This window comes from Lissotriton vulgaris, chromosome 3_1, assembly GCF_964263255.1.
Source record: "Lissotriton vulgaris chromosome 3_1, aLisVul1.2, whole genome shotgun sequence".
NCBI classification, from domain to species: Eukaryota; Metazoa; Chordata; class Amphibia; order Caudata; family Salamandridae; genus Lissotriton; species Lissotriton vulgaris.
In genome coordinates, this window is record NC_141689.1 from 2,006,537,382 (window position 1) to 2,006,563,174 (window position 25,793).

Below are 25,793 nucleotides of genomic sequence, written 5' to 3' on the forward strand. Positions count from 1 at the left end.
CTGAACAGAACAGGACCTCCGTTTTCGCGGAGTTGAACTGGAGGGAGTTACTATGTAGCCATCCAGCCGTCTCTCTTAAGCAGTCGTGGAAGGTTGAGAAAGGAATGGCATCTTCACCTTCCCACGAGAGAATAAGCTGTGTATCATCCGCGTAATTTATTGTTTTGACCCCAAAGGATTGGATCAATTTGATTAGCGGGATGAGATACACATTAAAGAGGATGGGGCTGATGGAGGAGCCCTGAGGGACTCCCTGGGGTACTGTTGCAAAGGCGGATTGAAAAGGGGGAAGAGAGACAGCCTGTCTTCTGTCCCGAAGATAGGAATGAAACCAAAGCAATGCAGTGCCTTCCACTCCCACTTCCCTAAGTCTCTGCAGCAGCCTAGCATGGTTGACCGTGTCGAATGCGGCAGACAGGTCCAGCAGTATCAATGCCACTGGCTGGCCCCTGTCTGCACGCATTCGAAGATCCTCCATGGCAGTTAAAACTGCTGTTTCTGTGCCGTGGGCAGGACGGAACCCGAACTGGTGATCGTCAAGAAGGTTATTTTGTTCTAGGTGGGTGGACAGGCATGAACTGACCCAACGCTCGGCGACCTTCGCTGGGAAAGGCAGCAGAGAGATGGGTCGGTAATTGGAAAGACAGTCTGGGCTCAGGGAGGGTTTCTTTAAAAGAGGAGTGATTAGTGCCTGTTTCCAAGGGGTTGGAACAAAGCCACTCTGCAAGGACTGATTGCATATTAGGCGCATGGTGTCAAAAAGTTCCTTACCAAAATTTTTCCATATTTTTGGAGGTAGGGGATCAAGTGGGGAACCCGAGGTGATACCAAGCGCAAGTCTTTCAAACTCGACGGCCGGGATCGGAGGGAATTCCCCCAGTCTAGCCAGAAGGACAGAGCCAGGGAGCGACAAGTTCCGCGGGCTGGTGTCTGGTCTCAGCAAGTTAGAAGTTTCTGAGGAGGGGGGTGTTTTCAGGTTGTGAATAATGGTGTTTATTTTATTGATAAAAAACACTGCAAGATTGTCGCAGAGGGCTTGGGTGGGAGGCTGTGTAGAGGTAACACAGTCCGGGTTGGTCAGATTTTTGAGTATTTGAAAAATACTCTTTGAACTGTTCGTGGCATTAGTTATGATGGAGCAATAATGTTTGGCCTTGTTTAGGGCGATGGCAGTTTTATACTCTCGGAGGTGTGTTTTCCAGAGGGTTTTATGAGTGTCAGAGTAACCCTGCCTCCATTTTCTCTCAGCATGTCTGCATGCTAGTTTGAGAGCTCTTAAGGAGTCATCAAACCATGGGGCCGGTGCTCGTCTCTGAGGTTTACCCTTTTTCAGAGGGACGAGGCGTTCCGAGGTGCTGGAAATCCTTGAACAAAGGGATAGATAGTTGGTCTCCACTGATTGCGTAATGGAGAAACTGTCTTCTACTTCAAACACTGGGCCATTCAGTCTGAGTTTGTCCAGGGCCTTCCAGTCTCTGTACGGAGGTATATGACCGTGGAATGCCGGTCTGCCAGACCTGCTACCTACTATATGAAATTTGATCAGAGCATGATCAGTCCAGCACATTGGTAGAATGTCGCTAAGAAGAGCTAGCTGGGGGGAGGAAAAGATTAAATCTAGCTGGTGCCCTGCTGCGTGTGTGGGTTTGTTCACTAGCTGGGAGAGTTTCATTCCTTCACAAGAGACTAGGAGATTGTTGAGGGCGGAGTCGAGACTGCCGTTGGGCCAAAGGTTAAAGTCGCCCAAGACAATCAGGTTGTTGTGAGAGGTAGCCATATTGGTGAGGGTGGTGAGAAGCGACTGCTGCTGAGTAGCGTTAAACGCTCCCGGCGGACGGTAGCAAATCACCGCCGTGAAGGTAGTACCAAGATGACAGTCGATGGAAAGGCCGAGTATTTCGGTCCCGACCACTGGGTCCATGGCAATAGTTTTTACTGACCATGATGCTCTATAGATTACACCAACACCACCGCCCCGCCCCTTAGGTCGTGGGAGATGCAAGATTTTGAAGTCTTGTGGGCAGGCCCAGTCCAGTTCTATATTGCAGTCGGAGTGGGTCCATGTTTCCGTTAGGAATAAGACATCAAGATGATGATTATCTATGAGCTGGGCGATTTCGTGAGCGTGTTTGGGCAGGGACCTCACGTTCAGCAAGCCACCTGTGAATAAGCCTTTGCGCACGAAATCGTGCAGAGGATAGGCGGTGTCTTGGAATGACAAATGTCCTTCATGAGCGAAGTCTCTAAGGAGGAGTAGAGCCTCGCGCGTCAAGTGTGGTGTGCTGCTGGTGGACGGGAGGATCGAGGCCGCAGGTGGCGCACCAGGCGCTGCCGAGGCGCGGACGAGCGCAGACGAGCTTGCCTTAAGCGCGCCTTCGGCGCGCAAACGGCGCTCCCGCTGCGCTCGTCCGCTGCGCTTGTGTGGCCGACACATTTATAGCGATGTTGTGGGCGTGGCCTCGCAGGGGGCGTGGCTCGCCTTCGAACCGCGATGGCGGTGAGTTTGTAATTCCTGTCTCAGCGCTGTTTGCCGCTGTCTCAGGAGTGCCTCAGAGGGTCTGCTAGGCGCGTGAGGGCAGCGCTTTTAGTGCAGGTGAGGTTTGAAAGGCCAGAACACGAAATACAAGTGAAGTTTTTTTAAAATGAGCAAAAGTACCGTCCTCCGGCTTTCCGCCTCAGAGGAGTTTCCAAATGTTGTTTGTAGCGCTGCGATCAGCGTTTATATGGGATCCTTGGTGGGCGTGGCCTCGCAGGGGGCGTGGCTCGCCTTCGAACCGCGATGGCGGTGAGTTTGTGATTCCTGTCTCAGCGCTGTTTGCCGCTGTCTCAGGAGTGCCTCAGAGGGTCTGCTAGGCGCGTGAGGGCAGCGCTTTTAGTGCAGGTGAGGTTTAAAAGGCCAGAACACGAAATACAAGTGAAGTTTTTTTAAAATGAGCAAAAGTACCGTCCTCCGGCTTTCCGCCTCAGAGGAGTTTCCAAATGTTGTTTGTAGCGCTGCGATCAGCGTTTATATGGGATCCTTGGTGGGCGTGGCCTCGCAGGGGGCGTGGCTCGCCTTCGAACCGCGATGGCGGTGAGTTTGTGATTCCTGTCTCAGCGCTGTTTGCCGCTGTCTCAGGAGTGCCTCAGAGGGTCTGCTAGGCGCGTGAGGGCAGCGCTTTTAGTGCAGGTGAGGTTTAAAAGGCCAGAACACGAAATACAAGTGAAGTTTTTTTAAAATGAGCAAAAGTACCGTCCTCCGGCTTTCCGCCTCAGAGGAGTTTCCAAATGTTGTTTGTAGCGCTGCGATCAGCGTTTATATGGGATCCTTGGTGGGCGTGGCCTCGCAGGGGGCGTGGCTCGCCTTCGAACCGCGATGGCGGTGAGTTTGTGATTCCTGTCTCAGCGCTGTTTGCCGCTGTCTCAGGAGTGCCTCAGAGGGTCTGCTAGGCGCGTGAGGGCAGCGCTTTTAGTGCAGGTGAGGTTTAAAAGGCCAGAACACGAAATACAAGTGAAGTTTTTTTAAAAAGAGCAAAAGTACCGTCCTCCGGCTTTCCGCCTCAGAGGAGTTTCCAAATGTTGTTTGTAGCGCTGCGATCAGCGTTTATATGGGATCCTTGGTGGGCGTGGCCTCGCAGGGGGCGTGGCTCGCCTTCGAACCGCGATGGCGGTGAGTTTGTGATTCCTGTCTCAGCGCTGTTTGCCGCTGTCTCAGGAGTGCCTCAGAGGGTCTGCTAGGCGCGTGAGGGCAGCGCTTTTAGTGCAGGTGAGGTTTAAAAGACCAGAACACGAAATACAAGTGAAGTTTTTTTAAAATGAGCAAAAGTACCGTCCTCCGGCTTTCCGCCTCAGAGGAGTTTCCAAATGTTGTTTGTAGCGCTGCGATCAGCGTTTATATGGGATCCTTGGTGGGCGTGGCCTCGCAGGGGGCGTGGCTCGCCTTCGAACCGCGATGGCGGTGAGTTTGTGATTCCTGTCTCAGCGCTGTTTGCCGCTGTCTCAGGAGTGCCTCAGAGGGTCTGCTAGGCGCGTGAGGGCAGCGCTTTTAGTGCAGGTGAGGTTTAAAAGGCCAGAACACGAAATACAAGTGAAGTTTTTTTAAAATGAGCAAAAGTACCGTCCTCCGGCTTTCCGCCTCAGAGGAGTTTCCAAATGTTGTTTGTAGCGCTGCGATCAGCGTTTATATGGGATCCTTGGTGGGCGTGGCCTCGCAGGGGGCGTGGCTCGTCTTCGAACCGCGAAGGCGGTGAGTTTGTGATTCCTGTCTCAGCGCTGTTTGCCGCTGTCTCAGGAGTGCCTCAGAGGGTCTGCTAGGCGCGTGACTGTCTAACTTCATCCCATGTTTCAAAAGCAGAGAAAAACATTAGTTGGCAATTGGTAACTTCTTTTTCCATCCCTCTGTTCAAAGACATTGTATTTCTTGGTCAAAATTGTGCCTCTTGGGCAACGTACCAATTACTCAGTGTCACATAATCATATCCTGACTTAAGTGCGGCACATTTGACCACTGCAATTTCTTTTGGTAACTGTAATGCTTCCAATAGTTCTTTAACATCTTTGCCTTTCCTGATGGGTGATCCTGAAGAAGTCAGAAATCTCCTCTGCAGCCACAATTGGCCAAAGTCATGCACAACCCCGAAACGATATTGACTGTCCGTGAATATGGTTACTCTCAATTTCTTTCTAATTTGCAGGCTTTCGTTAAAGCAAACAATTTGTCTATTTGTGCAGACTTGACTCCTCTTAGACAGAAAGCTTCTATAATACCTGATACAGTACATGCAGCATAACCAGACATCAATTCTCCATTCTCCCTTCTCAAACATGACTCATCAACAAACAGTACAAAGTCTGACTCTTCCAGTGAAACGTCAAGGAGGTCTGGTGTTGGTTTTGAACACATTTCTGTCGCATCCAAACAATCATGATCAACTTTCTCTTTCACTTCTTCACAATAGGAGTCGGGCAACAAGATGGCTGTATTCATCATTGTACATCTTGTTACACTTTCATTTTCAGCACCTAAGTTTACTCTTTCATATTTAGTCAGCCGACTACGGGTCAAATGTTGAGTACAAGTCCTTGTTAAAAGAATCTCAACTGAATGCGGTACATATACCTTTATAGGATGTCTCATCACAATTGACTCACTCTGCTCCAGACTCACACAAGTAGCAGCTACTAATTTTAAGCAACCAGGTAATGGAACAGCCACTGGATCCAGAGTAGTAGAAAAGTATGCTACTGAACGTCGAGACAATTCATGTCTCTGGGTTAACACTGAAAGTGCACAACCTTCCCTTTCACAACAGAACAAAGCAAACTCTTCCGTATAATCTGGCATTCCTAATACTGGTGCTTGAGACAAACAACTTCTCAATTTTAGGAGTGCTTCCTCAATTTCATCATACCACTCAATCCGTTCCGTGATATATTTTCGTGTCATCCTTATTAAAGGTTTTGCAAGCAGTGAAAATCCACGTATCCATTGAGGACAGTATCCAACCACTCCGAAAAACATCCGCACTTCCTTTTTAGTTTTAAGCTGGCTCATTTGTCGAATTACTTTTATTCTTTCCGGTGTCACCTTTCTGACCTCCACTTGGGTCCTTTGTAAAAAAATCTGCCACAATTGACTTGTTTATTAGATTTCAGGCCCTAACAGACTTAGACGCTCAAGACTGAAAACTATCTATACCACAATATAAATAGTTTTCTGGGGCTGGTTCTCAGATACTTGCGTCTACTATCCCAAATAACATTCAAGATGGGCGGTTAGCTTTGGATAAGGTTAAAATGGACATTGATTTAAGCACTTTAAATAAAAATAATGAAGGATTACAATCCACTATTGGCAACCAGGACTGGATAGGTTTAGAAAATGAATTAGATATAGACACGTGTTATGATACATTAAATGTACCACCAGTGCTTTTACCTGGTGATCATGTGGTTATAGTTGAGGTGAGCCAGACACCGCAAAATAAGGGAATAGATCATTTAAATTATAATTCCAATTCTGATAATTATTGTCATGAAATTATATGGCACAGAAATAAGATGGATACAGCTAAACATCATGAAGCTTTAGTACAAAGGATTGTGATGGAAGTAGCATTCAATCAGCACTATAGAGAGAAAAATCAAACAGCAATATGACTGTCCTCATTGAATATAGCAGGGTTGAAAAGAAACCAAGGGGACAGGGAGTAGCAGGAGTACATTGGGGTAAGTGATATAGTTCTCTTGCAGGAAACTTGGGCTCTTGAAACACCTCATAAGGTTGGATTCAAGACATATAGTGTTAATGCTACTCTTACGGTTAAAGGGAGGACTTCAGGAGGTCTTGTTATTTGGGTAAAAATTACCCTTTGCATTGATATAATTCAGGTGGATTTTCTATGTCAGAATATAGTTGGAGTGAAGATCTGATTACAGGACAAAACTGAATTATTCGTAGTAAATATTTATAGTAGACCAAGTGTGGCTAGCAAAGAATCTGTGGTCATAGAACAATTAGATGAATTTCTTTGTTCAATTGATTCAAGGGCAATGGTAATTTTGGGGGGTGATTTTAATTGCAAATTGGAGCCGGTTGTAGGATTTGAAAATATCTTCGAGGAAGAAGATATGGTATTTAATATTCCTCCATTGGACAGCAGTCCGGTAGTACCCTGCACAGTTGCTGTTGCACAGTTAATAAGATTATTTTCTGGACGAGCTTGCAATGGTCGACTGCCTTCAGATAGCCCGAATGCTGCAACATTCAGTAGGAGTAACTGTAATAGTAGTATTGATTAGATATTGATAGATATTGGTATCTTTTGGCCTGACAGTGATCATTATCCCCTATGTTTGACACTAGCAGCGCAATTCTTTGTACCAATATCCTTGAATAATGAAGATCCTAACTCTAGTGTCATTGAACCACTATTAAGTAACAACCGTAGGGCCTTAAAATGGCCTTCTTTAGTGGAAAATGATGAGGCCATGAAGTAGATTTATGATACCTTTGTAGATACCATTCTACCGTACGTAGATTTTCCAGTATCTGAACTTCCTATTATGAACATACATCATGCATTGGTAGATGCACTTACTCCTAGTCTGAGTAGGATTCCTAAAGAAGGTAAAAAGGTGAAAACCGAAACAAGTGATCTAGAGAACCCCTTGCATAATAGGGAGTGCCGGAAGGCAAAATAGAACTCATTGTGGCTAGAAAAACTAGAAATGTAGTGACCTTAAGGGAGAAAAGAAACAAGTATAAGAGATTACTACTACAAACTAAGAAAAATTGGGATGATAACTAACCCTTTGCGTAGTACGCGTAGTCACGCTAAGCGAAGCTACGCGAAGACGTTGTCGGACTACGCAAGCTTTGCGTAGCTTAGCGAGCGTGCGTAGTAGCTTGCTGGACCCATTTGCGAGCCGTTTTACTCACTCGGGAGCACGTTGTGCATGTTTGGGGTGCTGTCTGCATGCTCTGAGGATTGTAGCGTACGACCTGACCCATGCGGTGGGCTATGGGCGCGGCCATCTTCTTTTTTCAATTGTCCCGCCCGCTTGCGTTTCCTATTTCCTCTTCCGGGTCGCGCATAACGTGTTTGCGTTGTGCAAGTCATGTTCGGGAACACAACTACTTGTTCACGCTGACAAAGTGGGTGTTCGCGTGAAATCGCTCACAAACTTACCCACGTGGTCGCGATGGGCGTGGCCATCTTGTTTTTCACACTATGCTATGGTTCTGGGCCTAGTTTTCTATCCACCTTTTATCTTTGCAATCTTTACTTATTTTCACAGTTTTTCTACTTTTTTTACTTATCATCTATCTCTCTCTGTCCCTAAGTTTATATTTTGCATTTTATTTCTACTTTTCCACCTTTTTTTTTACTTTTCTACTGTTTTATTTTACTTCTTTATTTAAGCTGCTACTTCTTCCCCCTAACTTTTATTCCTTTTGTTGTAACTTTTCTTTTCCACCTCCACCTCCACCCCAGAACCATGGCAAAGGGCTGCAGCAGAACCGGCTCGAAGGGCAAGGCGCCTGTGCGCAAGAGCCGGCTGTCTTGCAGCAGAATGCGACCTACAGGGGTGTAGGCCCGGAAACCTTTTGGGGAGGCGGAGGTGGCCGCCCTGGTTTTTTTCATCCAGCGCCACCTCCCCTTGACATTGTCAACAGGTGGCAGGCCAGGCTCTAGTTACCTTCCAGAGGACCGTCACCGCCGGTGGGCGAAGGTGCACCGGGCAGCTTCCGCCGCTTGTGTATCCGGAGCACCCACCCGCAGCTGCCCCACCGGTGGGCAGACGTTCTGGACAGGGAGCAGGACCTGTTGGACCTGCTAGGTGGCGAGGTCGTGGGGCTTGGTGAGTAGATAGTAATATATATATATATATATATATATATATATATATATATATATTAGTATAAGTATTGTGTATAATTCTTGGACGAATAAGTAACACGATTACTGGTGCGCTTAGTTACTTTGCAGATCAATTCCGTCTCAAAATATTCTGTTATTGTATGACACAGGTGCTGCTTGCCACTTCTCTTACTGATTTGAAACTTTGCGCTAGCTTGGGCTGGTGATTATTGATGTTATAGTTTACTTTAGAGAACTGAAGTTAGTTAATGCTATTGCTAGAGTCTAGTCCTTACATTGTCATTTAGTGAAATAGTGGTGGATGGATAGTATTAGTTCATATTTTTTTAACGGTCTGCTTGACGCCTCCTCTGTCACTGAATGCTTAGTTAGTTCTTATTTATCCCACCCCTCCATAGAACCGGTTTGAAGTTTGTTTACTGAGTGGTAGGCTTAGCAGCAATAGCATTGTCACGTCAGTCAGTAGCAGTTCATATGACGCAAGCAACCAACAATTTCGTGTATGCACAAATGTATGCATGTGTCCTCCATCTCAATTCAATTTATAAGCTTTATTCGACATTTTGTCATAAAAGCATTCACCTAACCCTATACAATAAATACTACTTATAAAAATACTTTTAAAAATACATATTAAACATTAGATGTCGAATAATACATAGTAAAAGGGCATAAAATTACAACATATTATTACAATTTAAAAGGACACATTCCATAGGTTAAAAAACATACTGTATGTCGCAAAAAGACAATTTATGGATATACATAATTTCATTATAATACAGTAGCCAATAGAGATCGGGTGCGAATTAACCACGACCATGCCAGATATTTTGCTACACCAACCACATATAATGTTGTACTGTCTGATTCAAGTATCCTGAGGGCTTCGGATTGGCTTCGGGTTCCCAACTTTAAACACACCGGTTTTAACCACTTACGTCTGGGGGCCAAATACAGTGGACAACAAAACAGGAAATGGGAGATGTGTTCAATTTCCTCGTTACAATGGTGACAATGTTCATCCCATGTCTGGGACCAATGCTTTTTAAACGCATTTAAAGGTAATGTACCAATGCGGAATTGAAAATGAAGTTTTCTGTCATACGGTTTTTCAATTAGGTCCCAAAAACATTCGTATGATGGATACATTTTTAGATTTAAGAAGCGAGATGTTAGCTTTGCGCTTGTACTGTCACTAGACATTGCAAGATATATCATCTCCCAATAAAGATCTTTTAGCTTTTCCTTGGAAGGAAAGCAAGATGGATCTTTGTTGTCCCATAGGTGGTCCAATTTCAATTCTGTGAGTAAACCCCGCAACTCCCTTAGCCATGGGATAGTATGGAAACGATCGAATTTGATGACATCCATCAATGCTGCTGCATAGTGGCCTAGCTCTGGGGTCACCATAATTCGCCTCCAATATAGGAGGGGCCGAAGCCTCGCTATATCCACAACTGATTTTCTGCCCAGGTCTAGTTTTAACGGAATTATTGGAGTACTTTGGGGGACCATTACGACCCCTCTTAGAAACCTATTTTCAGCCCGGCCCAGATCGCTCAAGTTTGAGAAACCCCATAATTCAGAACCATATAAACAAGCCCCCAGGACTTTCATAGAATAAATTTCCATAACACAGTTCAGAGGCTTTGTCAGTGAGGTTCGATGTTTTAGCGAGATGGCACCTGCTAGCTGTCTGAATTTTAGAAGGGTTGTAGTTATGTGATGTTTCCAGCTCATGTTTTCTTGCAGAGTGATACCTAGGTATGAAAAAGAGTCCACTCTTTCTAGGGGTGTTCCTTTGTATTTTATTACACCCTTAAAAGAGGACTGTTGATTGAGGCACATAAATTTCGTTTTGGCGGTGTTTAATTCTAGGCCCCTTTCGTCACAATATACACCAAAGGCATCAACTACTTTTTGTAACCCACTGGGGGTGCGGGAAAGTAATAATGTATCATCCGCAAACATGAGAACTGGTACACGAAAGCCGGCTATTACAGGGGCGTCACTAGCAATCTTCTCTAGGTGTTCAACGATGCCATTTATATAGATAGAGAAGAGAGTTGGCGCTAGGACACACCCTTGCCTCACCCCACGTTCAACCGGGAAGGAATCAGTTACCTCTCCTTGTTTGCCCCATCGTATCTTTGCGAAATTGTTTTCGTGTAGGCGAACAAGGAGTGTGAGCAACTCCTGTTTTATGCCTGCATCCGCCAAGGTCTGCCAAAGTTTTTCCCTGGGGACCAGGTCGAAAGCGGCTTTTAAATCTACAAAAACTGCATACAATGTCCCCTTCTTCAAGGTGACATTTCTCCAATAAATTGTTAGAAAATGGAGGACTTGGTCGACGCTACTAGTTAGGGGCCTGAACCCAGCTTGGTAAGGTGACAAGATGTTATTTTCGTCGATCCATTGCTGCAGTTTATTTTGCACTAGTCGACCCATTAACTTTTGAGCTGTATCGATCAAACTAATGGGTCTGTAATTTTTAGCCAAGGATCGGTCACCTTTTTTATATATGGGAATTATTTCGGCTCCCTTCCATGAAGCAGGCACTTTCCCTCCCATAGCCACTGCATTGGCCAACATTGTAAAGTAGGTGCACCAGGACTTCCGGTCAGATAAAAAAATATTAGCCGGAATACCGTCCATACCTGGAGCTTTCCCCCCCGCTACACAGTCTAGTACAACACTCACATCCCTCTCAACAAATAGTGGTGCTTTGTAGTAAACTTGTGGTGGAAGGCTAACATTATTAAACATAGGGTTACGGGCATACTGTGGTTGAAAGTATTCTATCCAACTGTTCTTTGCGACATTATTAACAGGCTGGGGTGCTATGCCACCCTTTGCCCATTTTACTGAAGCCCAGAAGCGCTTAGAGTCCTTGGAGGCACATATCTCCTTAAGTTCTTGCCAACAATCCTCGTCCCAACGCTTCTTAGCCAATTTTTGGACCTGCCTATACTGGTTTCTCGCCAGCCTTACTGCTTCAGGCCTTCCTAGTCTTAATTCCTTCCTAAGGTTGTCTCGAGCTGCCCTGCAGCTCTTATCATACCACCCCCTGATTTCTTGTGCTTTCTTCATTTTATTTGTGGAGATTTTTTTACGGAAAAAACTTTGGATTGTGGTAAAAAGTATCTCGTGGGCAGCCATCATGTAGTCAATAAAATTAGTCTGTCCAAAATGGGACTTAATCTTAGCAACTTCACCCACCACTACTTTCTTTAGAGTCTCTATTTTAGCGAGATCTTCTAGGAGCATACTCCACTTCAAGTATCGGGAGTTATTAGAACTTACTAGGTCCTGTGTAACCATATGATCCTCTCTAGGATACTCAGATATGTCGTGGTAGGTATGTAGTGTCAGGCACAATGGATTGTGATCACTTTCAATCTTAACCTTCACTTCCATATCTACCAATTTATCCCAGAGCCTTACGTCCAGGAGTATATAATCTATCCTGCTGGCCGATCTACCATTATCAAAGGTATTTTTCCCCATAGAATCTGACACTGTCCGACCATTTGCTGCTCTAAGTCCTCTTGAAAGACAAAAACTTTTCAATTGTATTGCTACCGTGCTCCATTTCTTAATTACAGGGATATCTAGTTGGGGTATACCCCACTTGGTATCCTCATCTTCAGCCAGGACTTTATCCTCCTCACCCAAGGGTTCGAAGGTAGTATTAAAATCCCCGCCTATTATTATGTGGGTGGGGTCTGGTAGCTGTTCAATATTATTCTCGAGGCACGATAGGGTCTCTGATGATTTACCCCTGGCTACTCCCCTTGAATACAGATTAAACAGGGCTAGTTGATGACCATTTTGCCAGGTAATATCAAGTGCCAAAATGTCGTTAGAGGGTATAGACCTTTGCTTAACCGAACAATTTAAAGTTTGGCGTACCCAAATTAACAGGCCCCCCGAGGGACGTCCCACTCTATTGCTTTTTGCCGGGACAAAGAAATTTAAATACCCTTGCCTGAAAATTGGTGTAAGCGACCAAGTTTCTTGGAACATGATGATATCGTACTGGTTAATAAAATCAACCCAATCTGGGATGTTTAACTTATTAGTAATTCCAGCTATGTTCCATGAGATGATTGATAATTGCGGTTTAGCCTGTTGAGAGTATGTCTGAACAATATCAGGAATATTTAATGTTTCTGCAGGGTCTACTCCTAGTATTATATTTTTATTCAGTCTCGATGACAACTCAGCTTCCTCCAATGTTCTTTCCTGTTCCACCTGGGCTCTATTTTGTTCTTCCGAGCAGGAAGTACAAAGTACATCTGGGGCTGGTGTAGATTCGTCTAACATGGAAATCTTAACATGTCCTTGGCCCAACTGCATATTCAGGGTAACAGGAGAGACACATGCGAGTCAATCACACTCATTTAAGTCCGTTAACACAGAGTATTGATTATCCAAGCTTAGCCCCCACTCACATGCTGGATTGGTTCTGGCCCTTCTATTTCCCACTACTGTCCATTTAGTTCTTAATATACTCGGCTTTGCTACTAGACCTCTTCTACTATAGAAGAAATCCAGTGTCAGTGGAACTATTTCAGCTGTCCTACGTTGTGGAGGGAGAATGTTCCGTAGGACATCGGGCAGAACATCGGGGCCCTTAAAGTTCAAGACCACACAATCCCCTTGAAATTTCTTTGGCTTAGTACCTATCCACCTAACTCTTCTTGCTGTAAGCAGATCGTCTGATAATTTTTCCTTGCCCCAGGGGGATATATGCATGTTACTACTCAACCACTGGAGAGCCTTGTTTCTTAAGGAATCAGGAGACTCGATCTGACCAGTTTTCAGCAAGGGTGTGTTTGCTAGTACTAAAATGAGGGGCGAGGCTTCAACAATTAATTCAACTGGGGCAGATTCTGGGTTTAAGGTCTCAGGAATGCTGTTGCCCACTAATTGGGCTGCATCAGAAACTAGGGCCATGTCAGAGGTATTATCATTCCTAGAGCTAGCTTGTTGGACATGATCTGAAGAAGCTTGTAGGCCAGTATTCATGGTCACCCCTAGTGATTTTCCCGCAGTCTCCATTTGTTCAATTTTAGAAGCAACTAGATTTGGTATTTCCCCCACCCCCTCGTTGGTTTTCCTTAACAGGGACTCTAGCTTGTTGACCTTGGTAACTAATTGGTCAACCTTTGATATGAGGGGTTTCATTAGACCTAATAGTTTGGACTCTAGTGTACCCATGAGCTTAATTAAAAGGGTGTCCTCCCCTTCTTCATTTTCATACTCTTCCTCCCTTATCCCATCCTCTTTCTTTCTCTTTGCTCGTCTAGGTGGGGTTACAGGTTTGTTTTTAGAAGAGCGTAGGCCACCTCTTCTAGGTGGCGCCTTAGTGATCCCTTTTTTTGCTCTTGGAGCGGGGACCGGTGTTGGGGGGGTATTGCTTTCTATAACTGACTCCTCAATTGTTACAGATTTATCTTGGTCTTCTAAGTTGATCAGATCTGTAAAGGGGTCAAGTTGATGGTCCGTAGAGGTCATTGAACCATTAATTTCTAAGTGCTCAATTAGGTCTTCACTAGGGTCGGTGGCAATGAGATCATCAGTTACAGGCTGAAACACCCCTGGTTGGTTAATTTGGGCACAAGGTGGCGAATCCCCCATACCTAGGGAGGACCTCCGATTATTATTAATTTTTGTCACTACCTGAACCAGGTAATTATGCATGGTATTAGCCGGAGTGACAGGCGTTTTTTGTTTGGACATAGTGAACAAACAATGGTTGGCAACAAGGCCCTAGCAATAAGTAGCAAACAATGGTCCAATTACACTGTAGATGTAAAAGTGTTTTACCTTGCCACTGTTCAATTTAGAGGGTGGAAGTAAGAGGGATGGCCCAGTCCAGTCTCTCACTGTCTAGAACGGGCTAAAACGGGCCCGCCCTTGGCCCGGGCTTCGCCCGGCGTCCCGCTCGCGTCCCGCGTTGCGGGTGGACCCGACTTTTAAGGCGCCTCCTGGCGCTAGATGGTGACGCGCACAGCGTGCGCTGAAGCAGGTCCCCCTGGGGTACCGAGTCCGCTCTGCTGCCGCTGATGTCTGCTGGCGCGGCGGTAGCTCGGTGTGGAGCGCGTTTCCCTTGTGAATGGCAGCAATGACGTGGAGTCACCAGATAGAACAAGGTGAGGCAGGTGTCCTCCATCTCATCTATGCATGTTTGCGGGCAAAAATAAAATGGAAATGCCGACTTACTGAACAATTGGCCAGTCTGGATTCTGGAATAGGTGGTGTAGGTCAGGCGGTACTGGCTTCGTTAGTATATTCTGCATTCAGAATGTTTATGTAACATTTGATTAGTGTTCTATAATTAGACGGTCTGTGAAGCCTTCAAGCCAGTAGTCATTTAGACTTCGAAGTCAATTTTATTGCAATTGTTGTTTCCTAAAATGTTTGAGAGGATTTTTGAATGATGTATTTGTTTCACAGCACTCAATGTTTCTCTTTCTTTATTATTTCTTACATGATCAGTATCACCCAGGGGCAAGAAGACGGGGTCCGAGTCGGCGGGACAACCACCAGAGGAGCGCTCCTCTACCGAGGATTCTGCTGCTGGCCCCAGTAAGTCCTACAGTGCTTATATTATTACCAATTATATTTCCCTAACTTTGTAACACACCTTATTTTTTCCAACCTATTAGGCCTCCTTCCTAATTCAATGTTTGCAAAACCTTCTTTGGTCTTCAATTTGTTTTCCAAATTTTTGGTATCCAATGCCATCCCTGACTTTCAGTTCCTTCAAACTGCCTCTGCCCTATGACTCTCTGTGCTACTACTATTAGACTGTCTGTAGCTAAGCTTGCCCTGTTGGCCACTCTTTAGTTAAGGTATTCTTTTGAATAAAGCTGTGATAGAATAGCTGTAGCCACTGGGTCCACTCTTGTATTTTGCGTTGTCCTCTGTAATCTCTAGTCTTTGTCAATTTCCACCAACAAAATGCGCAACCAGATGTTTGCCTACTAATTTTTGTTAGGTTAGTATACTACTACTACTGTTGTGGTTATTCTCTGCACAGCCACATATAGAACTATGCACAAGAAAATAGGATGTTGGTGATAGGGAGGTTGGACCTTAGTTACACCCCAGTCAAAGAACTCAGAAGAACCAACAATTCACTGACCGTCTACCTACCTAAGTGTCTCAGTCATAGTGATTTGTCCCACTCCCGACCCCCCACACGAAGATAGTTAGATAGACCCAATGATTTTATTACACTACCCAGAACATAACACCCTTTCGCTCACTCACTCGTTTAAGTCCACAAAACCCCAGGCACTCAAAATATACCAAAGAGTCTATGTGCAAGTTCAAAAACTTTATTTTTTTAATAACAAGCTTTGTATTGTTGTAACTTGTAAGTTGTTCCATGAAAAACATCCAGCTCCACCATGCAAAATAAAGAAGATTAAATACTATACATTTTTTACAACTAGTGCACGATAGAGAACTGTGGAAATTTTGGGAGACCCCTCACCGTTGAATGTATACCGGTTAGACATGCATCTTTCGAAAGCTCTGCAAATCTCTGGTTCCTAGAAGGCAATCTTCTGATCTGCCTATGAGAAAAATGTTGCATGTTAGACAGTGAATACAACTATGCAAGTTTTTCGCAGTCATGCCAAAAAGTGTAACATTATGGATAAGCAAAAAGGACTCATACTTGTTTGTCAACCTCTTTAGTTGTATGCAACCATCATGTGGCCTCAAAGGTGTCTTTCTTACTGTGCAACAAGCTGCGAGGTAACATGGTCAAAACAGTAGACCCGGATCTAAAATGGTTACATGGCTCAGGCTAACTTTCCAAAGACTAGAGTAGGAGTAGAGATGAGATGACCCTAGGGACCATCTAATAAATTAAAACTAAACTCTGTCTAATGACTGCTGTACAGTAGTACGCAATTTGGACTAGTTACAACGATTTATGTTGTACGTAACTGTTTTTTCAATCCTCCTTCCTGGTAAAAAAAAGTACAACTAGTAAAATAGGGGTGGTGTGCAGGTATCTAAAAAGGTGTACTTGCTTTTATAGGTGCACAATCACTACCAACCACCAGTGCCGACAGGGTCAGCGGGCATGCTAATGCCATCCAGGAGGGGACAGTGGCTGCGGCACCTGCAGGAGCACCAGTGGGGGAGGAAACATCAGCGGTGGGCGGTGGTAAGTTATATTCATTACTTATTTGCATTACTAGGTGGAAGGGGAACATCTCCCTCACTGTGCTATGAGACTTATTAAGAAAGTATGAATTTGAAGTTGTACTGGACAATATACAATGGTTGAAGAAGACACCCTTTGCAGCATTACCAGCGTGAGTTGAGTAAACAAGGCCTTTTCTATCAGACTCCAACTCAGCTGTGAAAGTTATGGAGAAGACTAAAAGTCAGATCAGATGACCTTGAGGGATGTGTTGAACAAAAAGGGAAAGAAGTGAACTAAGGTGGAAGGACAAAAGAGATGTAATAAGACTACCATAGAAGGATACTTTGGAAGGTTCATGCACGTGGCTGATATGAATCCGATGCATGGGTTGTTGAAGGTTGGGTAGAACTGGAAGGTGAAAGAAGATGCATGCCTGGTTGGGCAAAACAATATTGGTGCATGGATATAGTGGATAGCAAGAATCATGAGCGGAGTTTGTGTCAATCAAACCCAAGGCAAGGAAGGAGTGGACGCATGGGTGGTTGTTGGTGAAAGTGAAATCAGCTTAGGCGATAATAAAGAATGATAGACATTTACTTTTAATGGATGGATGCCCCCTGGATGTATTGTATTCATCATAGGTGGAGACTGTCACTGGAAGCAGAGGGCCTGATTCACAGAATGAACTTAAGACTCAATCCTAAACTTACTACTATTTTGGTATTCACAGAATGCACTTACTACTTTTGGCATTCACAGAATGAACTTACTACTTTTGATATTCACAGAAGTTAGGCTTTTGTCCTAAGTTTGTCTTAAGACAGACTTAAGACAGACTTAAGACAGACTTAAGACAAAATCCTAACTTCTGTGAATACCAAAAGTAGTAAGTTCATTCTGTGAATGCCAAAAGTAGTAAGTGCATTCTGTGAATACCAAAATAGTAGTACGTTTAGGATTGAGTCTTAAGTTCATTCTGTGAATCGGACCCAGAGTCTTACTTTCAAAATATAAAAGGAGATACAAAAAAGACTGGTGTTCTTCTGTGTACTGAAGTCCACCCATAGTACTAGCGCAAGTATAATGCCGGAAAAAAAACTTCAGCAAATGTTACAGGCAGTGGAAGCAGGAGAATAGATTAGATAGATACTAAAAGTTGCCACCAATTGTATGTACTGCGCTTGCTAGTGCTACTATGCCACTATGTGTTGAATTATTTTTGAAGAGTTTGTTACAATTCTGTTTCTTTTTTTATAGGTACTCATACTCCTTCCCAAAAACCATCATGGAAGGAGTTGGCAGCCAGGGCCCGGCAAAGGAAACTGCAGGCCATTGTGGATGAGTACCGCCGGCTGGTGGCTGAGGCCGAGGACGAGGAGGAAGAGGCAGCGGCAGCAGGTGCTGCCTCTTCCAATGCCACACGCCCCAGCCAGGCCCCACCTGCTGGAGCACGGCGCCGTGGTCAGGCAGCCGCTCACCGCCGGCATTTCACAACATCTGCCGTCCTCCCACATCATGGATGCAAATGTAGGTGCCGTGCATTTCGGCAACAACTTCTCCTCCGGGTGGCTAAGCGGGAGGACCAATTAGAGGAGCGCCTCAAAATATTAGTGGACAAACACCTCAAAGCCCGCCGATTGCAATGGACCCTGTTCATTTGCCGCTTTTTTAATACTTTTGTTGGTGGGTGGGAATTGGGTGTTGGGGTTATTTTTGTGGGACATTCTTTAGACTTGGACATTGGTTGGGGTTAGGGTGGGGATGGGGTGGGATAGGACTAGGAGGATTTTTTTTATATACATGAATAAATGTTATTTATTTTCAACGTACACATATGATGTTGTTTTGTGGTGGGGTTACTGTTGTACGTCACAAGGTTTACTCTAGATGCAGGGCAGCGGCCAGTGTTTGATTTAAATAATTTATTAATTGACCACATGTGTAACATGCAAACAGATAGATGCGGTACCCCTCACTGAGTTATAATTGTCCTATTAGTACTACCAGTCTCTCCTCCATTATACCTCCCAGCAAACTTCTCTTCTCACCTGTGATTGATGACGATTAAGTTCGGCACCGCAAGGGCTGCATGGTTTCCCAAGACAACGGAGAGTATGCCGTGGTTGTGTGATGGTAGTAGTAGACTACACACTGGCCTAGCATTGGCAAACAAAAACAAAGAGACTGTCATTTGCCTGGGAGAGAATGTGGGAGAAGTAGAAAAGTACAGTACATAAGACTGACAAAAAAATAGAAACAATATTGCAACTGCTAAACTCAATGAACTCAATGGTGTCGGGGACTGCCAAGTACAAGAAGATAACTGTAGTTGTGTTGAAGGAGTCACTAAAACACAATCCTAATTCGTGAACTTAAATGCTGTAAAATTAAATTCAAACAATGCCACCAAATATTTATATTTATTCATTGGGTCCCTTTGGAAAATTAATTGCCTTGTACACTAGTACATACAGTGAGCTTGGGTGGGCAAGCAGAAGAAGATCCTCTCCCTGCCTCGTTGACATTTGATTTCATTAGTGTTGCTTTTACCACATCTGGCCCAGCAAGCGTGTGATCAATTGTTGGTGTAGATTTAATGTAGTAATATCACACCTCAATATAAAACCACACAGCCCAGGGGAAGAGGGTTAGGGTTTGATGAATGGATGGGAACGGGGGTTTGGGGAAAGGTTTGATAAAGAAAAACAGTACGCATGGAGATAACAAAAGCAAAACAATGAAGACGATGATTGATGATCCACTACTACCCAATAAATCCAAAGTTAAGTAAGAAAAAGGAAATGCATGCATGATGAAGATAAGTTATAACTTGATGGTTAATAATATATAATGAGTTGTACTTAACTACTACTACACAATTCAGAGGAAGTATGATATGAATATGACTTTTGCCTAGGCTGCATGCCCTCTGAGAAACCGTAATACCTGCTGTAGCGGGCTGAAAGCTAGCAAAGAAAATTAAGAAATAGTTTTAGTGAACAATCAATTACCAAACACAAGCGTAAAATAAATGAAGAGGAAAAAGGAATAAAAAACATTACGAAAATTATACTAAAGTTAATGTATTATCCAGGTCCAAATGTGTAGTTGTACCTCGTCATTCATCTATGTCCTCCCTTCCATGGACATTGTGACTGAATATCATTCCTTGGTGCCTCTGGCTGGATGATGAGGAGGATTGGTAAGGTAAGTGTGAGTTGTTGCTCCAAGTATAATAGCACTGGGTAAAAGGTCGGCCTATAAGTGTTGATGGAAAAAGAAATGGGGTATTACTAAATAAGTTAACTGAATGAAAACATAAAAATCAATTAGATTGTTGAGTATAAAAGACAAGACTCGTGAGCGAGAAGAATTTCAGACTGAGGCGGCTTGGATACATTGTGTAACTCTACTCTTCTAGTTGCACAGCAGTCATCGAAAAGAACAACAAGATAGGAGCCAGCACAGAACAGTTACAGGAGGACCACACCACAACACCGGGCCGTGAGTCTGTGGTAGGTGTGGGCGGAAAATCCGTTCCGCTCGCGGATTTTGCGGATTTTCGGGAAATCCGCAATCCGCGAGATTTGCGAATTTCCCGCAAAATCCGCAAATCCGCGAGCAGCGGATTTTGCTCGCACTGCTCGCACTGTTCGCGTGAGTTCGCGCCCCGCGAATAAGTGCAAAATTGCAGAAATACGATTTTAGCAAAACTGAAAGTAACTACTTACCAGGTTCAAAAGTTCAGGCACATCATTAGTAGCCATTTCCTGTAGTGCTTCCTGAGGGGCCCCTCCAGAGTTCAGTTGCCAGTTGAAACTATTATGTGACCCTGCTCTGAACCTCAGAATAGTTACACATATGCCACAAAGGTCCTGAATTACAGCTAAGGGAGACAAGCAGGAGCCAGGCTGGAAGTTAAAATCCATTAATCAGCCCCTAATTCATTATTGTCAGTTGGGGCAGGGCAGGTGTTGTAACTAATTTTGCAACAATGAAAGCACTTAGCAAGTGCAAAAGATCACTAATCAGGGCGCACTAAGGAAGCAGGTGCCAGCTAAAAAAATATTCTGTGACACATTAATCAGCCCCAAATTAATTCAGGTCACTTGAGGCAGGGAAGGTGTGCTTTGCTTTGCCGAAAATAATGTACACTGGACAACCAGAGGGTGTGATGATGAAACAGAGGGTGGCATGGGTGGGCCAGAGGGTGGCATGAGTAGTCAGAGAGTGGCAGTGGTGACAGAGAGTGGCAGTGATGAAGAAGAGTGTCCCAAACAGGCTGGACACGTAGAAACAACAAGTTCGCAAAACTTGCGACCCGACAGGTAAGTTCGCACATTGCGAAATTGTAAAAACCCTCGCGAACTGGCAGAAACACGGGCGAACACAAAAAAAAAAAAAAATCCGCAAATTCGCGGGAATTCGCGGATTTTGCGGATTGCGAATCCGCAAATCCGCAAAATTCGCGAACGCGAGATCCGCAAAATTCGCTCATGCCTAGTCTGTGGCCCAAACTCCATTTACCTAAATTTTTCAAAGTTCCAGACAAAAGGCATATACAGCAACCTAGCATTTTCGAAATCAAGTGATTAAATCAATGCGCCATTGTCAGTCAATCATACCACTATTCTATTCTACGACTGCACACACATGTAGCCTAGGTCTGCTGTGGTTCTAGTTGATTGGTTGTGTTTACCTTGAATTCCACTTCCTGAACATATTCCATCAATCATCTCAGATCAAACTGACTGACAGTGTGCAAAGATGGTATGGTGGTCATCATCATCCGGTGTGGCACGTGTACGTGTTGTCCAACAGACCACCAACAGCAACTCAGTCTGTAGTGAGTGACTATGATTAAGTCCAGACTGCACCTGCAGTAGTAGGAGTACAATTGGATACATATTATTAAACAACATGGAAACATTGACCATCACTTGAGACACAAGTACTTTTTTATTATATTAAACTACTAGTATAGTTCTACTTAATGCACATTTGCTCAGAGTCAGCAAGCATCCAATGCAATGTATGGCATCATTCATTTCATATACCTGTCTTGCTCTTCTCTGTGGCTGTCAGATCACAGATGCAGCAGAGCCTTCTGAAAGTGATGACGAGTTTACTTTAATTTTGGAGCCCTGCCCAAGTTCTGACAGTGAAGAGTTGTGTATGCCTGCAGACAGAGGTGGTAGCCTCAAGACAGTGATGAGTTTCAGATTGGAAACAAAACAGAAGATGGCTATAGTCACGTACGTTTCACTTTTTATGAAGGGACTGTTAGAGGCTACATTATTGTACTATTCTCCATCTCCATCCAATGTATGGCAAGATGGAAATGTATTTAGGGTGAGTCAGGAAGATGGGGCAGGACTCTGAGGAGTGGAGTGCACATTTAAATGCACTGATGTGCAACCCCAATAGGTAATTAAAAGTAAGAGAAAGGATGGTGTTGGTTTTGAAGTTTGAACCAGAAAGACAGATATACACACAAATAAAGGAAGGGAGAATGTAATAATTTAAAAGCCTAGTTGTGAGCAAAGAGGAGCTCGTCCTCAAACCCTGGTGGTTCTTCTGACAGAAGTAGGTCATGTAACCCACTAGTTATTTCTTCCGACTCGCTCTCCTCTTCCAGCTGTGATTCACGTATTTTGTAGTCTGGTGGTATGAAGTGCTGATTCATTTTGATCATGGTTAACCTCTCCATGCTTTTGGGCGAGAGACTGGTCCTTTTCGCAGTTACAATGGCACCAGCAGCACTGAAAACATGCTCAGAAGAGACACTTGCAACAGGGCAAGCCAGATACTTTATCGCCAGCCTGCTGAGCACTGGCCAGTCGCTTCTTTTCCTATACCAATACACCAATGGGCTTTGCTCCATGAACACCTCTGTTGTGTCATCCAGATAGACCTAGACCATCCGCTCAATGTTCAGTGGTGCTCCGGTTTGCTTGTCCTCTTTTGGCGTTGCGACAGCAACGGACTTACCCATCCCTTTCTGTAGAAACCAAGCAGCTATTTTTTTGGTTGTGTCTGATGAATCAGATCCTGTTGGTGCTGTTGTTGTTATTGGTAGTGTTGGTGGCTGCTGGGAAGCAAACGCACTGCTCTCATCCTGTGAAGAAGAACTTGACTCTGTAAGATGCTCAGTAGTACTTGCACTGTCCTGGGCTGGCACTGGCAGGTCTCTAATTGCGAGCCGTTTGTTTTCTAAATAAGTGGCTTCCTCGGCTATTACAGTTTTGTACTTGGCAACATCCCCTTCTGAAAAAGGAATTACTGCATTACTGTTCACAAATAATTTGTACTGTAGATCCAAAATTGTGGCAGTAATGTAATGTTGATGTGACAGAATCTTATTTTGAATCCTTGTATTCTCAGATAAGCGGCCGGCTAAGGCCTTCCCCAAATAACATGCCTCAAGTTTTCCTTCAACACCTTCGTATGTTTCAGACACCTCCTTCAGCTCTTGCTCTAGCTTGTACAACAGTGGGATAGCTTGGCACACAGTACATTCCTCCACGCTGACTGCACGTGTGAAGACCTCAAAAGGAAGTAGCATCTCTGTCAGGCATTTAATGAGGTCCCAATGCCACATCTCAACGGTCATGGCTTTAATAACAGTAGGATCCCCTGATCTTCTTTTCATGACATAAGCATTAAGTGGTATGAACTGCACAAACAGCCGATCAAGCATGTAATAAGTAGAGTTCCAACGTGTTGGGACCTCCTGGATGAGTGCTTTGACTGGCATTTTATACTCATGTTGAATGACCCGTAGCTGCTTCCGGGCTTTAAAAGAATGGTTGAAATGCGTGTAGATTCTTCTGCAAATGGTCAGTAAGTTGCTGACTTTGCTTTCATTTTTCAGAAAGTCTTGAACAACAATGTTAATGCAGTGTGCCAAACACGGGACCCTGAAATAGCGACCATCTTGCATGGCCTTAACTACATTACTGCCATTGTCGGTGGCAACAAAACCAATGTTAAGGCCTCTTGGTCGCAGCCATTCAAAGACCTTGCTGTTAAACTCAACAAAATGTTTGCAGCAGTATGCGATTTCTCCATAGCAAACATGGCTACAGTTGCATGTCTACGAGTATCATTAAAAATCTCAACAGTGTCAATGCCTGCAGATACCTTGTCTCTAGCACCTGAAAAAGAGATCCAGTGTGCAGTGATGCACATGTAATTAATGGCTTGGCAACTGGTCCACATGTCTGTTGTCAGGTGGATACTATGAACAGCACTCTGCTGCAAGGCTTTTCCAAGCAATTCCAGCACGTCGTGGTGTAGTGCTGGAACAGCAACTCTGGCAAAATAGTAGCGTCTGGGAACATTCCATTTTGGGCAGATGGTTGTCACAAATTCCAGGAAACCCACCCCTTTAACAAAAGAAAAAGGGAGAAGGTCCAGTGCTAACATTTTAGCAAGCTTAGCATTGTACAAACGTGCTATTGGGTGGTTGCGCTCATACTTTCCCTCCTGCCTAAACATGCTAAGAATGGTACGCTGCTTGGTATTTCTTTCAGTTCTGCTCAATGCAGTACTTCGCGACGCAGACTTCGCACCCGTACTCCTTGGTGTCTCTGGGTTACTCTTACTCTGGTGCCACTCAGATGTTGCTGCTGCAGAGGATGTGGGCTCTACCACTGCACTGCTGGGGACAGGGGTACTTTGTGTACCACTACCAGATAGAATGTCTCCCTCTTCTTCCTGTTCGACCGTGAGTGGACCTTCTACTAGTTCCCCACCAACATTAATGGTTCCTGCTTTTATGCTACGTAGGTGGTCCTCCCACTTGATTGCGTGTGTCGGATTTCACCCAACTCAACCCACACCACAGAAGCGAGGATGGCCCCAATCCTCTGCCCCTATTCGGAACGCGACACGCACATTTTACCACAGCGTGACAGCGGACCGAACAAAGGGAGAAGGTGGGAAAAACAAAAGAAAGAGAAGCTCCAAGACTCTTTCTATGTTTCAGCTAGGCAGACGCTGTTCTTATGGGGATATAGGTCTTCTACCCTGCAGCAGGGAGAAAGAAGAAACAAAGAAAACAGACTTATCACACAGTTCTCAGTGTCCTCTCACCTGAATTCTCCACAGTATACACTTAATAATGCCCAACACAACCCAATTCCCCTCCTTACTTGGGTAACACAGAAGAATCTTCTGAAAAGAGACTTGATGTAAATCCAAAGAAAAAGGGTAACAAAACACCCTCACTCCATTGCGTTCTGTTATACAGGGGAAAAAGTCATAAATCTGACAAAAAACCCTCTGTTTGCTATTAACAGCAAAACCGCTGTATATGCATAGCGTTTAACCTAACTTGTGGCCACAAACTACAGCGCGTTCCTCACCAAACGCGAGAAGCTCAATGCTTCGTGAAATCGTCCAAAGTTTCACACAACGATGTGAAACGGGTTATACAAAACCCGGAAATCGGCTCGTCCGTGTGTAATAAACTCCACACACCGACTCAGCACTCAGCCGTTCTTGTCAATAGGTAAATATCCCAATCCTTACGATACACAACTCCGCCTATACTCCAAGTCCCAACTCCGACCGAGTAATCCAGTTTGTAAGGCGTCTGACGAGTCCCAACTCCAGGAAGCAGAACGAAGCCTCGTTCTGCTCGGCAAAGCTCCAAAGCGTTTTCTTTACACAAAAACGGTGAAACACGAACAAAGGGAGAAATGCAAAACTCCCAGAACACGACCTGGAAAGAAACCCAACCAGGCTAGAAACCAAGCATCGAGTACTGGTGCTGGCTCCCAGATAAACAAAAAAGGGAAGGAGGGGCTCAAGCAAAAGGGGAGGAGGCTACCACTACAGGGAAACAGAGAGAGGACACCGAGAATGCAATGTGCACAGAAGGCACCAGAAAGGAAAGGCAGCTAAACCCGGCTAATTCCTAACAGCGTGGTGTTTTTTCAAATGGGTCATTTGGCCTCCGGTACCATAGTTTGTACCAAGCTTACCACGACTAACAGAGGAATGACAAACGGAGCATATAGAAATTTTGTCCTCATTTGCGCTAACTGTAAAGAAGTCCCACACTGGGGAGCTTAACTTTTGTCTCCTACTAGAGGTGGCACTTCCAATGCCGGATGAACTGGAGGTTGTGTGTTGAATTTCACTATGTGGCTGCGAAGTAGTACCACTACCTACTTCTGTTGAGGTGGAACTTGTGCTGGATGTAGGACGCTGCCGGCCCTGTGCAAATGTAAAAATGGAAGCTGGAG

At 44.6% G+C, this 25,793-nt stretch overlaps 1 pseudogene; it reads right to left on the reverse strand.

Moving 5' to 3' along the window:
* Positions 1 to 22,069: 22,069 nt before the first annotated feature.
* LOC147728714 (zinc finger BED domain-containing protein 6-like) lies at positions 22,070 to 23,482 on the reverse strand (annotated as a pseudogene).
* Positions 23,483 to 25,793: the final 2,311 nt, after the last annotated feature.